A 13,085-nucleotide genomic window follows, 5' to 3' on the forward strand; every position below is an offset into this window, starting at 1 on the left:
CTGGAAATCAATCACATTAATGCGAAAAATGTCTGTTGAAAATCCAATGCCTGCGTATCGAATATTCAACAAAACCTATTCTGACAATAATGTTATTTTATTAGACATGTGGCGTCTCAGAGTACAAGCCTGGGTCGATGCCGCGGGAATCTCTGAGTTCAATCTTTCCACAAGAACACAACATGCAAAAAAGAAATTTGAATCTTGGGCAACATCGACAAACGGGAAAAACTATCCTCAACAAATTGGCCAGGCATTGTTCAAAAAAAGTTACATTTCCAGTCGCATTATTTAATGCATTCTCTATCTCGCTATTATTGTGAGCAATTCCTCAGGTTTCGAATGAACATCTTGAAAACTAAGGAAATTCTCTGGCAAAGAAAAGATAAACTGGCAAAAGACAATTTATGCCGCTTCTGTTCCATGGCAGTCTAATCGCTGAAACACTTAGTTATCGAGAGTGAGAAAACTAGTGCCTTGCGTTCTGTACACCTGTGTCAATTTGCTCCTTTAGATAATGACATGTTCGCTTGGTGGCTTAAGATTTCATCTGAGGCAAATGTTTAACATGTTGGTCCAATTGTGAACTATCTTGATGCACTACTGAAATGCCCGCTTTGTGTAATGATCTCAAGCTTCTATTCTGTGTTTTGGAGGTAATGAACTGGGATAGAATTGACTTTCCGCGTGTTATGTACAAACTGGCTGATGTGTCTTTATCTTTGCTTTTGCTAACTTTTTTTCTTTTTCTGACGTGAAGAGCTATCGGTTTTGTAAGAGCCTATTGAGTTATGTTCGTGGAATTGAAACAAAAGTTTTTACGTATGTTAAAACTGTAGATTTTTCAATAAAATAAAAAAAAATAGTGTTCTAGTAGTACGAGGCCTTGGCTGTGTTGATTAGTTGTCACGGGTTGCTTGCGATTTCATTTAGGAGTGCCAGGTCGGATGCGGTCCTGGAATGGCGCCAGGTTTTCTCTTGTTTCCTGATGACTCTTTTGCTGAGGTTGAGTTCTTGCATGTACATGGAGCTTATGGTTTTGGTTTGCAGGTGCATTGTTTCAGAGGCGCCTGACAGTCGATGGAGGCTTAGAGGGTGGCATTGAGTTTTTCCAGTTGATAGTCGCAGATTGGTTGGGGGTGTTCAGTACATGTGAGGTGGAGGCTTGGCGAGGTCTTCAGTGAGGGCTTCCACCAGGAAGTTCTTGAAGGACCTGAAGGTTTGTCTGATGGGTTTATGCTGGGAGTGCTTGCCTGAGGTGGTGTCCAGGATGTTGAAAGACATGGGCAGGTGGTCAAACCAGTAAAGTGGGAGAGGAGAGCTGTAGTGGAGGGAAGGCAGTGCATTGATGATTAGGTTGAGGATGTTACCATTCTCCTGTGCTGGGTCTTTCATGCACTGTGTGAGGCTGAAGGTGTCAAGAAAGCCATCAGTTTGGTGGCCTTGTTGCCTGAGAGATCGAAGTTGCCTAGAAATATGTTGGCATGCCTGAGGGACATGGTGGTGACCTAGTTGGTGAAGTCTCTGATGAAGGTGGTCTTTTGTTTAGGTGGTCTGTAGATGAGATGGAAGGTGACTGTGTTTTTCAGGGAGAGCGAAGTGGCAGGCTAGTACTTCCAAGGAGCAAATGTTGTTGATGTCAAGTCTTGTGCAGGGCCATGAGGTCTTGTGGATGACTGCAAGGTCTTCCACTCTGTTGTTCGGCCGGTCTCTGTGTTGGATTCTGTAAATGTCGAGTACAACGGTGTCTAGGATGTGGTTGGAGGTGAGTGTCAGCCTGGTCTCTGTGATAAAGATGGCATCAAGATTGTGTGTAGGGATGAGGTTGGATATGTCTGCAGCATGTGGAATAGCTGAAAGGACATTGGCAAGCACCACCTTCCATGTTGTGGATGGTGAGGGGATGCTGATGGGCTTGAGGCTGATGTGAATGTGGTTGCTGCATTGCAGAGCCTATGCCTTCGAGGATGATTAATGTCATTGACATCAGAGTTGCCTGGTGATGGTGGAGATGGCTTGTGGAAATGGAGGGAGAAAATACATATCAGCGTGTGCTTACCTGTTGTCCGCACTGGTGTTCGGGCCCTGAGTCCTTTGGGTCTGAACAGGTCCAAACAGGAATAGCCTTTTTCTTCGTCTGCCCTTTACTTCGGACCTCCGGGTGAGAGATGCCCTAGAGTTAAGAGCAGGAAGGAAGAGGCAGGGCTTAGAAGGTGGGTAGGGCTTAGGTTGCGTGACCTAGATCCGCTTGCACCTGCACACGAACTGAAAAGGAAACGTGGCTGGAGGGGTGCTTAAGTAGGGAAATAGGGCGGCAAATCAGGAAGGCACCAACAGTTTAGCAGTGATTGACAGGTTGGCAGGGCTTAGAACACGTTACCTAGATCCGCATGCACCTGCACACGGACTGCAAAGGAAAAGAGGCTGGAGGGCTGCTTAAGTCTGGAAAACAGTGGTAAACCAGAAAGATAGAAAACGTGGCTTAACAGAAAAAGAGATCTCAAGTTCAATGTCATCATAGGTTTCTCAGTACCTTGTCTCCTTACACCATTCACTATGTTGGCATATATACATAATGTCTCTCTGAAACCTGGCTGATCTGGCTCCATAGCGGTCCAGACTGCAGACATAGTCCTGCTGATGCAGCATGCAAGACAGCAGCCTAAAGGTGATAAACTGTCTGTAAAAGGCACCCCAGAGGGCAGAGGAGTATCCAGCGTGGCATGTCTGGGGGCCGATCTATGGAAAACTGTTTCTTTGTTATCAGGGAAATCAATTTCTCCTTATGTTTGTCAAAGAAGGCAGCAAGATCTAACTAGCCATTTTAAAGGGCTGCTGTTCCCCAATCAGGTAATACCACTACAGACTAGAGTTACAGCTGGAGCATTTGAAACATGGAGGGGTGTAAATGTGTGCCCTGAGTGAACCAAGCAAGCCCACTGAACTAATCCAATAAGGTTTGGGCTGGCGTGTCACTTTGAAAATGTTTAAACTGATGGGCTGAAATATGGCATTTAAAACGCAAAAATCTCAGAATAATTGCGCAACAATGTAAAAAGTAGACTCTTCTGCAAGGGAAGACATGAAAAACTCCAATAGATGCCAGGCCCACAGGACATAGCAGCATTTTGTGAGGGGGGTAAATGCTGGCTCCCCAAAGGAAGAAAAACAGGATGCCTCACTCAACAATATATGCCAGCATAGCCCGACTTTGAAGCAGCTTCTGCCGAAACGAGATTGTGAAGTGTGTCCCCCTTCTTATGCTTTTTGTGTCCAAAAAAAGTAATGAGGCTGATTTCAACAATACTTGTCAGCATTACCTCTATAAACGCCCTCCTGTTTCTAGTGCCCACAATACATTCCGATAGTACCCACATTTTGTTTTGGAAGTGCCTAAATCAAACCCTGCAGTCAATCTCAAAGAGGATTTCACTGTGCCCAGTTCTGCATCATGCTGCCCTCAGTTGCCACAAACTGTGACTCCCACCCTCAGAAATACATAGACGTAAACTGAAACACATTTATGAGCCTAAAATCTAGTAATGTTTAATTATTTTAAAGATGACATAGAAAAACTTGACATCTCTTCAAACTGCCCTACACACGTTAAGTCCAAGACAGACACCTCCAAAGGGACATTTAAGATAAACCCATCTGCTTGTAGTCATTGTTTGAGATGGATATGTATCACGTATACAACTTTGCACATCAAACAATCACTTCTAAAACTTAAGGAGATCTGAGATTTTTGAGAAGAGTGGGCTATCCCTGCATTATTTGCCATGTCTGCTGCAACACTTCAAATGGTGGGTTTGTCATTTGCTAGCTTGTGGGGCATGTCCATCTGTGTTTTGTCATAATCCCATGTAAGATTGAGCAACAACAATGTTGGAGAGTCTTTAAAGTGTTCGTTGACAATCAGAAGGCAAAAGAATAGAAACTGTGGGCCATAGGTATTTGTTCTGGCAGTGTTGCGTGACATAGCATCACTTACCCTACGTCTTCTAACTTGGCATGATAAGCGACTACAGCTAGAGATATATTTTGCTTGGATATAAAGAAACACCAACTGGGATTTTAACGAAGTGAAAATAGTTCCCCCCTGTTATTAGATGTTTTGTTGGACAAAACATAGTAACAATAACATGAACATCATTCTGTCTCCTACCCTAACATGCAGGACATCGGCACACAACTCCTGCACCTAAATGACCTACCTACACTACATTATCCTGTAAACCACACCAACCAAGCACGATAGACCAACACAACTCTCCAAACTCCTTAATCACCATTCTGAAAAACACCACATAGAACCACACAAACAATTTACATTAGCAACCTTGAGTGTACATTAACCACACTTTGAAAGAAAACTCACAAAATATCTTAAACTTAGCCCAGAAAGTGCTATATCGTCAGATCTGCACATGTGTTATGTTATGGTATTTTGATTTATAGCACGCACTGCTGCAATTTTCATGGTCTCTGGGTGCTAAAGGGGATTTGAAAAAGAAGGGAGTTGAGATGGGTTTGTTAGTGAGATTGAGAGGGAAAAGGGCAATAAAGCATTGATGCACTGTTGGTGGCTTCTATTTGGAAAAAAACTGTCACTGTGTGCTGGTATGTTTTTAGTTGATGGACATTTGTGTGGTGTTTGGAGGGTGGTATGCTGGTGGTGTATGTGCGTCATGAATGTTGTGGAGATTGGTAGGGTGTTTGTAGCCTGTAGTGTTATTGTTTATTTTGGCAAAGATATGTGTCTTGTTTTTTTTCAATTTTGGGTGATGGGTATGTAGAGTATTAAAGAGTTGATGGTAGGTTTAGTAGGGGGTTGTCTGTGTCTTTTTCTGTGCATTTAACTGATCCGTTGAGTTGATATTATTCTATTGAGCTTTGGGTTGAGTTATTTTTTTGTTTCATTGGGGGGTCTGGCTATGCAGTTTTTCATTGCATTGCCCTGATGGGTTTTTATTCGCTGGTGTTCCCTCTTTAGCCTGGTGAGTTAAATAACCATGTTTTTAACAGTTTCCTGAATTTTAGGCAATCTTCTGTTCTTTGAATTTCCATTGGTAGTGAGTTCCATAGTCTCACTGCTATGCAGGAGAATGACGATCCCCTGAATTTGTGTTTTGCGTGGCGTTTTGGCTCAAGGTGAATGTCATTGCTGGGCCTTAGTTTTCGTGTTGGTTTGTAGCTGGAGATTTTTCCCTGTATGAATTCTGCTTCCTAGCAGTGGATTGCTCTGTGTCTAATGCAGAGTGTGTTGAAGGATATTAGTTTATTGACTGCTAACCAATGTAGTTTTGTCAGTGCTGGTGTGATGTGTTCTCTCTTAGTGAGTCTGGGGAGTAGTCTTGCCACTGCATTGTGTGTTTGTTGCATTTTTATCATAAGGTATTCTGGCATTCGGTCATAGATGATGTTGGCATAGTCTATTCTTGACATAACGAGAGAGATAATGGTTAATGTTCTGTGTGGGAAGTATCCTATTAATTGTGCGTAAGTGGAAGAAGAATTTCTTAACTACTGCATTGACATGTTACCACTTTGGACAGTGGTTGAAGTGAGCAGGAGCGGTCGGGAGCGGTGCTCCTCTACTTTTTTTAATGTCCTTTTACAGCTCCTATACTTTTATTTTAAAAAGAAACCATTCCGGAATGGTTTCGTTTTAAAATAAAAGTGTAGGAAGAAGTTGAAACTTGCCCTTTCAGTGCACTGTACTGAACGTTCCCTTAAACAGCAGGTGCAAGCGTTTGGTGGTGTGTATTGTATGTGGGAGGGGACGTGATGATGGGGTTTGTGGGGAGTGGGTGCAGGCCAGCAGGGAACATGGTTCCACTACTTCTTTTGGTACACTTCGACCACTGACTTTGGATGGGTTTGATGGCTTTGCCAGCTCAGTGGGCCATGGGATATGGTGGTTATTCCATGGGTTGTTGGGTACGACCATGGATGTTGTATCATTGTATACTACCATTCAACACAATTTTGGTAAACAGGCCTGTGAGCACTTTTTAAATACACCATCACTGAACTAATTGCGCCACATGGAAATAGTCCTGGCTATGATCGACCTGTGCCTGAAAAATAATGTGTTTCTGTTCAAGAATGATTTCCTCAGGCAGTCACAAGGAACAGCAATGGGCACCAACTTTGCCCCTTCTTATACAAATTTGACTATGGGGTATTGGAAACATTTCTGGAATGGTCAAAAACAAATAAAGTCTTTAGAGACAACATCCTCATGTGGCTTTGCTACATTGATGACTTGTTTGTGATTTGGAAAGGTAGCTAAAAAGAGTGGATGAGCTTCGTGCAAATATTGAATTACAATGAGTACAACTTGAGGTTTAGGGAAACACATAGCAGAAGTTCCATTGTGTTTCTGGATGTGGTCATTAAACAAGAAGGTGGACGGCTGAGTACTAAACTGTACAGAAAACCCAGTGGCTCAACACTCCTCTCCATGCTACGAGTGGCCATCCAGAAAATCTAATTTGGAGTATCCCCTATGGATAATTTGTTAGACTCAAGGGAAATTGCTCATCAACTGAGGCTTTTGACAAGGAGAGTAATATCACAGCTCGAGGTTTTCAACAACAAGCGTACCCCAAAGGGATCATTGAAAGATCGTATATTAAGCCTTGTATGTGGAACAGAAATACTCTGGTGTTGGAGAATCATGATTCTGAGGTTGGAAGATTAGAGGGAAGTGTCACGCAACTAATTTTAACATTTGGTACTCATGCACAACCAATCATAAATATCCTGAGAAAATATTGGAGGATATTGAAAGTTACTAAAGATCTTAATCCAATATTGAATAACTTTCCTGATGTGAGTTTTTGCAAGTCCACCACACATTGATAACCAGCTTTATGGAGTGGGGAGATGGAAGTGAAGCTACGAGGTGGCTTAGAGAATCAGGACGAGGTTTCTTCAAATGAACTAGATTCAAGATTTACAAGTTTGCCATCAACTGCACATCCTTTCAGCACCCTATACTGGGCCACCCCATGAAGATTACCACCAATATCACATGTCACTCTGACTTTGTAGTTTATCTACTAAAGTGCCCATGTAATAAGTGGCGCATCGGCAGCACTAAATTCAAACAGAAGGTGTGAAACGGACAACATATGAGAGCTATAAAAAATCATGATGCTGCCGGCCCCATGGTAAAACACTTCCACAAAGAACACAGAGGCAAATCGGATGGCTTTGGCTAACACAAAATAGATATAGGACCCAGAGGTGGTGACAAGGAACAGGAACGCCCAAGAATCCCGAAAAAAAAAGCTTGAATGGAAGATTTTGCTGCATTCCAGCGTTTCAAAATTCCGAACGGCTGAAAAGGTCTATCAAAACCCCCATTTGGTGGTAAGGGCTACGGGGTTGTCCCTTGCTCCCTTGTTCACTATATTGTGAGCAGGGATTGCAGGGGTGTCCCCCGCAGCCGATCCCAAAAAGTAAACAAAAGTACTCCCAATCACGGAAGTGAAAGGGAACAGGCTTTGCAGGGACACAGCAAGTCGGTGGCACACAGCGAAATGTGCCGCCGCAAGTTAACTAGGGGGCGGGGGTGTGGGTGGCGACAAGGGCCAAATCAGAAATGTTAAGGGGAGAAAAGACTGAAGGTTATTTTCGGAAAAATAACATTCAGTCTTTTCTCCCTCGAACATTTCCGTCACAGTCTTCTAACCCCAATCCCAAGGAACGCTTGTTACATAAGCAAGCGACCCATTCTATCCTGGGTTTAGAAACAAAACATCCAGTTGGACATAACCTAGACGAGGAGCTGTATACCTTTCTGGGTAAGTTTGTCTAAATTGAAACCAGGGACACTGCTGCTATTCTGCACTTCCTTTTATAGTTTTTCTTTTCAATATTAGATCATGATTTACAGTCACTTGACATGGCTGCTTTTGTCTGATGTAAAATGTGTCACATCAAAACAGATTTTGATTTAACTATTTAACTATTACTGCTTGGTACGTACCTCTTCCCTCATTTCCCTCCCAAGCTTAGGGTCTAACCTCTCGCTTAAAAAAAAAAACATTAAAACAACAAGAAAAAAAGGTTCCTTTAGGAACCACCTTTCACAGTTAAAAAATATAACTAAAAAAAATGTATAGACTCCATCTACTTTACATTTCGGAATACAGTATATAGACTCAATAAGATTTTCCAACATTTCCATTAGCATTTTGTGTTATGCTAATGGGAATAATGTGGCATTCATTCACTGTTGAAAGGAATGGAACCGGGGGATAACGGCCCGCCAGCCCAAGTTATCGGCCCAAGCGAAGCAAGGATGAATATCGAGGGCTGCGGACTGTTATCCCCAGTCCCAGTCCCTGCAATCGGGGATGAAGGCCATTAGCACCCGGGTTGCCAAAGCGGAAACCCAGAGTGCTAAGGAAAATCCTTTTCCAAGATGGCAAACATGGAAAGGGAAGGGCTGACTCTGTACAGAGCCCCCTTCCCTTTCGATGGTTGCCTGCAGTGTAAGAAGATTCAATTCAACACTACAGCTAAGTCAATGCCTAGTCTGGGATACTGAATGGAAACCCTTATTGATATATCTTTATGTCCAGTTCATGCGTTCTGGATGACTACCCCTATATAACACCCCTCTATTGGAATCCCCCTGACCCCACTGAGCCAAGAAGTAGTTCTGTTTTGCAAGTTAAAAGGTTTATTTGAGAATTTAAACAATATAGATATATATCACACTTTATAATAAATTAATAATTGGATATCACACTTAATCTGATATGTAATCAATAATGGATAGTCTGGCACTAGCACACTTCTTTATAATCAATGATGAGTGGTTATAGGATGGATAAGATAGCAACAATACTTTTATGGTTTCAAATGGATGCAAGGTGGAATGAAAATGCAGTACAGAAATACTCAATATGCGTTCAACAAAACAATGTAATCACTTTTCTCTGGCAATCCCCTCCCCCCTTTATGCAATGCAAGGAAATGAAAGGAAAGCACACAGTTCTCAGAAATGCAATCAACTGTAATTCAGTTCACCCCAGCAAGCTTAAACTACAGAAGTTGGAAACACAGGCCCAAAATGCTTTTATATGTGCTGGCAATGAAGTGAAAAATATGCTAAAATGCTTTTAATTCCCTCTAGGAGGTTCAGGGTTAGTGGTATCTAGTTAATATTAGTCCAGGCTTACTCTTGCAGTGATTCAGGGATGATTAGCAGGTTAAACGAATTTCTGGCAAATGGAAGGCAAGCAGCAGCAGATTTTTACACGTGAAGAAACTTGCAAATCGCGGCAAAATGTCAAATCGTGGCAAAATTTTCAAATGCGCCGGGCGCGATTACAGAGGAACTACAAGGGCTATCACTATCATTTTGGGGTCCTAGGAAAGCCTAGGATCTCAGCTTCCAGATGAAAGTTACTGCAAGTCTCTAGGACAAACGGTTACGGAGATATGAGCGATTAAATAAAGGTCGTTTTTCAGATTTGAAATTTTAAAGTTCAAAAAGACAAGTGCAGCTTGCAACTAGAAAATGACAGGTGACAGTTAGGAGACAGTTCTACTTAGATTAAAATAGGATTGAATTATATTATTTTAACTAAGAGATTGGTTCTGCACAGTTCTACTATGTACTCACAATAGATTTAGAAATATGCCTCGCCACGGATCTGGTCAGGTTTTCTTCACTCGCCCCGGACGGTCTCTGCGCACAGCGTCTGGGTCAGCTCTACTCTGCTGGTCTGGTCTGGGTCTCTGGTTCTGCTAACAGTGATCTGGGTCAGCTCTGCTCTCTCTCTGGTTCTGGAAATTTGATAGATTTGAAGTCTCTATGTCTGCTCTCTGAAGGTTGAGGGAGGTAAAGTATGGATTTTCCCGGCAGAGCTTCCAGCTGCAAATGGATTTGAAGGTTCCTATCTGTCCTGTCTGTCTGCTTTTATCTGTTTTTAAAATGGGTGTGTGTGCAGTATCACTAAGCTCTACCCCTCTCCACTTGTCATTGGCCCAATTCTCCCCTCTCCCATGATTGGGGAAGGAACTGTGAGTCAGAGCGATGTCATTTTATGGCTTGCAGAGAGTCCACTCCTCCTGTCAACTTGCACACAAATCTAGATTTGAACCAAATACATATTTGCAGAGGTACATATTGTTTTAAAATTACACACACCCATCACATATCACAGGAGGTATACTCTGTCCAAATCTGCTCTTCCTGGGGGCTTGCATTCAGAAATGGCAACATTTGCACTTTTTAACTGATTTTGCAATTTCGGACATTAACCCAAATTTACACACATGTGCGCAAGGAGTATGGACATTAGTTGATGAAGTGTCCGATTTTTCACATGCACACATTTTGAGTAATATCCTCATTTCCGCTAAACCCCCCCTGAACATACCACCGGGTCCTAACATGTCTTAAAATGTGGGCAGAAAAATCACAAGAATTATGGTATCATTTAAATAATTTTCACAAGTCCGTACTATGAGTTATTCATCTTTTTAGAGTTATGTTCTGGCCCCAAAGGGGTGTGGTTTCCCCCCAGCACAAGGTTGAATTTCTGGTTTTTCCAGTTCTGCCAAGCCAGCTTGCTCTCACAGGCAGTGCTCCTCCCCTGTCCTTCCAGGAGGAAGCTCCATTTACGACTCCCGCCAATAAAACATTTGCCTGAGTCAGGACAGGGCTTTGTTCAGAGCTCCTGTATTCTGTGGGGGGTCCCCTTAATTCAATTATCAGAGAGATGGCATATCCTTAGTGTGGCCAGCAAAAGGCAGATAGGCCTGGGAACACAGCTGTGACTCAAGTTTCATCTCCTGTCGGGGGTAGCTGGTGGGCAGAATTCAGTTCCTTAAGCCAGGTTTCAGATAAAATGTCACTTTTTGTTACCCAGTTTAAGTCAAGACAATGTTTACATATGCAGCTAGAATGCTGATTCTAAGTTTAAAACTATGACATTTAAACAATTGCAACCTATGTGACACTCAAAGTAGGTCACTCATTTCTTTTAAACATTTAGATTTTTAGTGTCTTTCAGTCCAAATTTACTTAAACTGCTGAAATCCACAGCTCAGCCAGTCTTGTTATAAACCTTCAAGTCACTTCAGAATATAACTTTACATTGTATCCACCTCTCAGTAAGTCTTTCTTTGGCATGTTTTGGGTTCATTTATTCAGTTTTCTACAAAAAAGTAAAATCTGGTGTTGTTTTAAAACGCCGGCTTTCTGATAGTGGTGAGTACTGGTACTGCACCCCTTTTTGGGATTTAGGAAAATGAATTCCCAACAGTTATGGGTTGCTTTTGGCAATCAGCATTGCCATTCCCAATGGTTTCAGACTACTGTGTGGGTAGTCCAATGGTGGTTTTAGGCAGTGTCCTTCTGTGCCCATAACATCGGCAAAAATGAGTGGCAGCCTATTCTTCATGCATTTCCCTGGGCATTTTCTGGGAAGCTCTGGCCATCATGATGTTTTCCATGTCAGTACTGCACAGTTTTGAGGTAGGGCTCGGATGCATGGGTAAAAACATCCCACAAGCCCCCCTCTTGCGATGGCCATTCTATTTCACTAATGGGACTCGCAAGACCTGGGATGTTTCCTCATCTTCTTCCAATAGATGGCACAGTTCAGCATCTTTTCCTCCATCCGGTACTGATCTATCGGTTCTCCTCGCCGGTCCTGATGGGAATATTGGGCGGTACACCGGGCCTGTTGCGTCTCTGCTCCCGGTCTCCGGATCGTCCTCCTTGGCCCGTCTCCAGGTTTTCTTTCTCCTAGGACGACAAAGGAAGAGCGGCAATACCTATTCATAGACATTTTTCCACCACTGTTGAGATAGTGAGGCAGCATATGCATTTCATCATAACAAAACATTACATTCTTATTTTGAAAAAAAAAACAGTATAACTAAGAGACAGTTTCATGCAAATCACAATATTTTAGAGACTAGATGTGGTATGTTTTATGGTTGGAACTGAATTAGTCTGAGACAGTACCCGCTAGGATTCCAGAGGATTCCTCCAGTTGTTGCAGAGTGTGCCTGGGATGGCAACATTTCAACTGGTTTATGTGGACCCACTTGTCTTCCCCCGCTGCCAAAGGACCTTTGGGGATGTGGATTTTGTAGGCCACAGGGGAGATTTTGTCTATAATCTCAAAGGGTCCCTTCCATGTAGGCAAGAATTTTCGCTGATTGACCTGGTTCCTTTGGAAATTGTATAGATAGACCCGGTCCCCCACCTGATATTCCTTCCTGGAAGTTTTCAGGTCATAGTGGGTCTTCATGCTATCAGCTGATCTTTCTAGATTCCGCTGAGCATAAGCAAAAGCATGTTGAAGGTGTTTCCTTAAATTCTCCACATACTCATGAGTTGTGGAGGCATTTATTAGTGTCTGCTCTTGGGTCCTGTAGAGCAAATGCTGAGGAAGCACCATCTTGCGCCCAGTCATCAACTCAAATGGTGACATCTTGGTTGCAGATGAAGGGGTAGATCTGATGGCCATTAGGACCAGAGGTAATCGGATATCCCAACTTGGCCCAGAATCTGCCACAAACTTCTTTAATATGCTCACAATGGTTCGGTTATATCTCTCCACTGCCCCAGAAGAAGCTGGCCTGTAAGCAATATGAAACTTCCTTTTGACCCCCAGTATCTCCCACATCTTTGTCATTACTTCACTGGTGAAGTGGCTACCCCTGTCTGACTCAATCCTTTGAGGTAGACCAAAACGGGAAAAGATGTGGTTAATCATCAGGGCAGCTGCAGTTTCTGCCTTGCAATTTGGGCTGGGAGACATTCCACCCACTTGGTAAACAAGCATGTCACAGTCAACATGTACTTATTCCCCCTAGCAGAGCGAATCACGGGGCCTACAAAGTCGATTTGTAAATCTGACCATGGCAGTGTCATCCCCCTCTTTTGTAAAGGCGCCCGGTGTGTGAGGGATGATGGCTGAAATTGTGCACACACAAGACGCCCCTTCAAGTATTGGTCGAGGTCCTGCCCCATGTGTGGCCAGTATGCAACCTCTCTTAAGATTTCCAGTGTTGTGTGAAACCCCCTATGACTGGCGGTG

The 13,085-nt window shown here is 43.0% G+C and overlaps 1 protein-coding gene across 6 annotated transcripts in view; it reads right to left on the reverse strand.

The window, feature by feature from the left end:
• LOC138511221 (long-chain-fatty-acid--CoA ligase ACSBG2-like) overlaps positions 1 to 13,085 on the reverse strand; it is a 379,274-nt gene that overhangs the window by 263,464 nt on the left and 102,725 nt on the right. For 2 of the 6 annotated variants that reach the window (XM_069626756.1, XM_069626755.1), the window contains exon 2: positions 2,060 to 2,173. The exons of the other annotated variants lie outside the window; for them this stretch is intronic. The gene's annotated coding sequence lies outside the window, so the exon portion shown is untranslated. The remainder of the gene's footprint in view (positions 1 to 2,059; positions 2,174 to 13,085) is intronic. 6 annotated transcript variants of the gene reach the window in all.

Source organism: Ambystoma mexicanum, chromosome 6p (assembly GCF_040938575.1).
Source record: "Ambystoma mexicanum isolate Mex_15411 chromosome 6p, UKY_AmexF1_1, whole genome shotgun sequence".
Lineage (NCBI taxonomy): Eukaryota > Metazoa > Chordata > Amphibia > Caudata > Ambystomatidae > Ambystoma > Ambystoma mexicanum.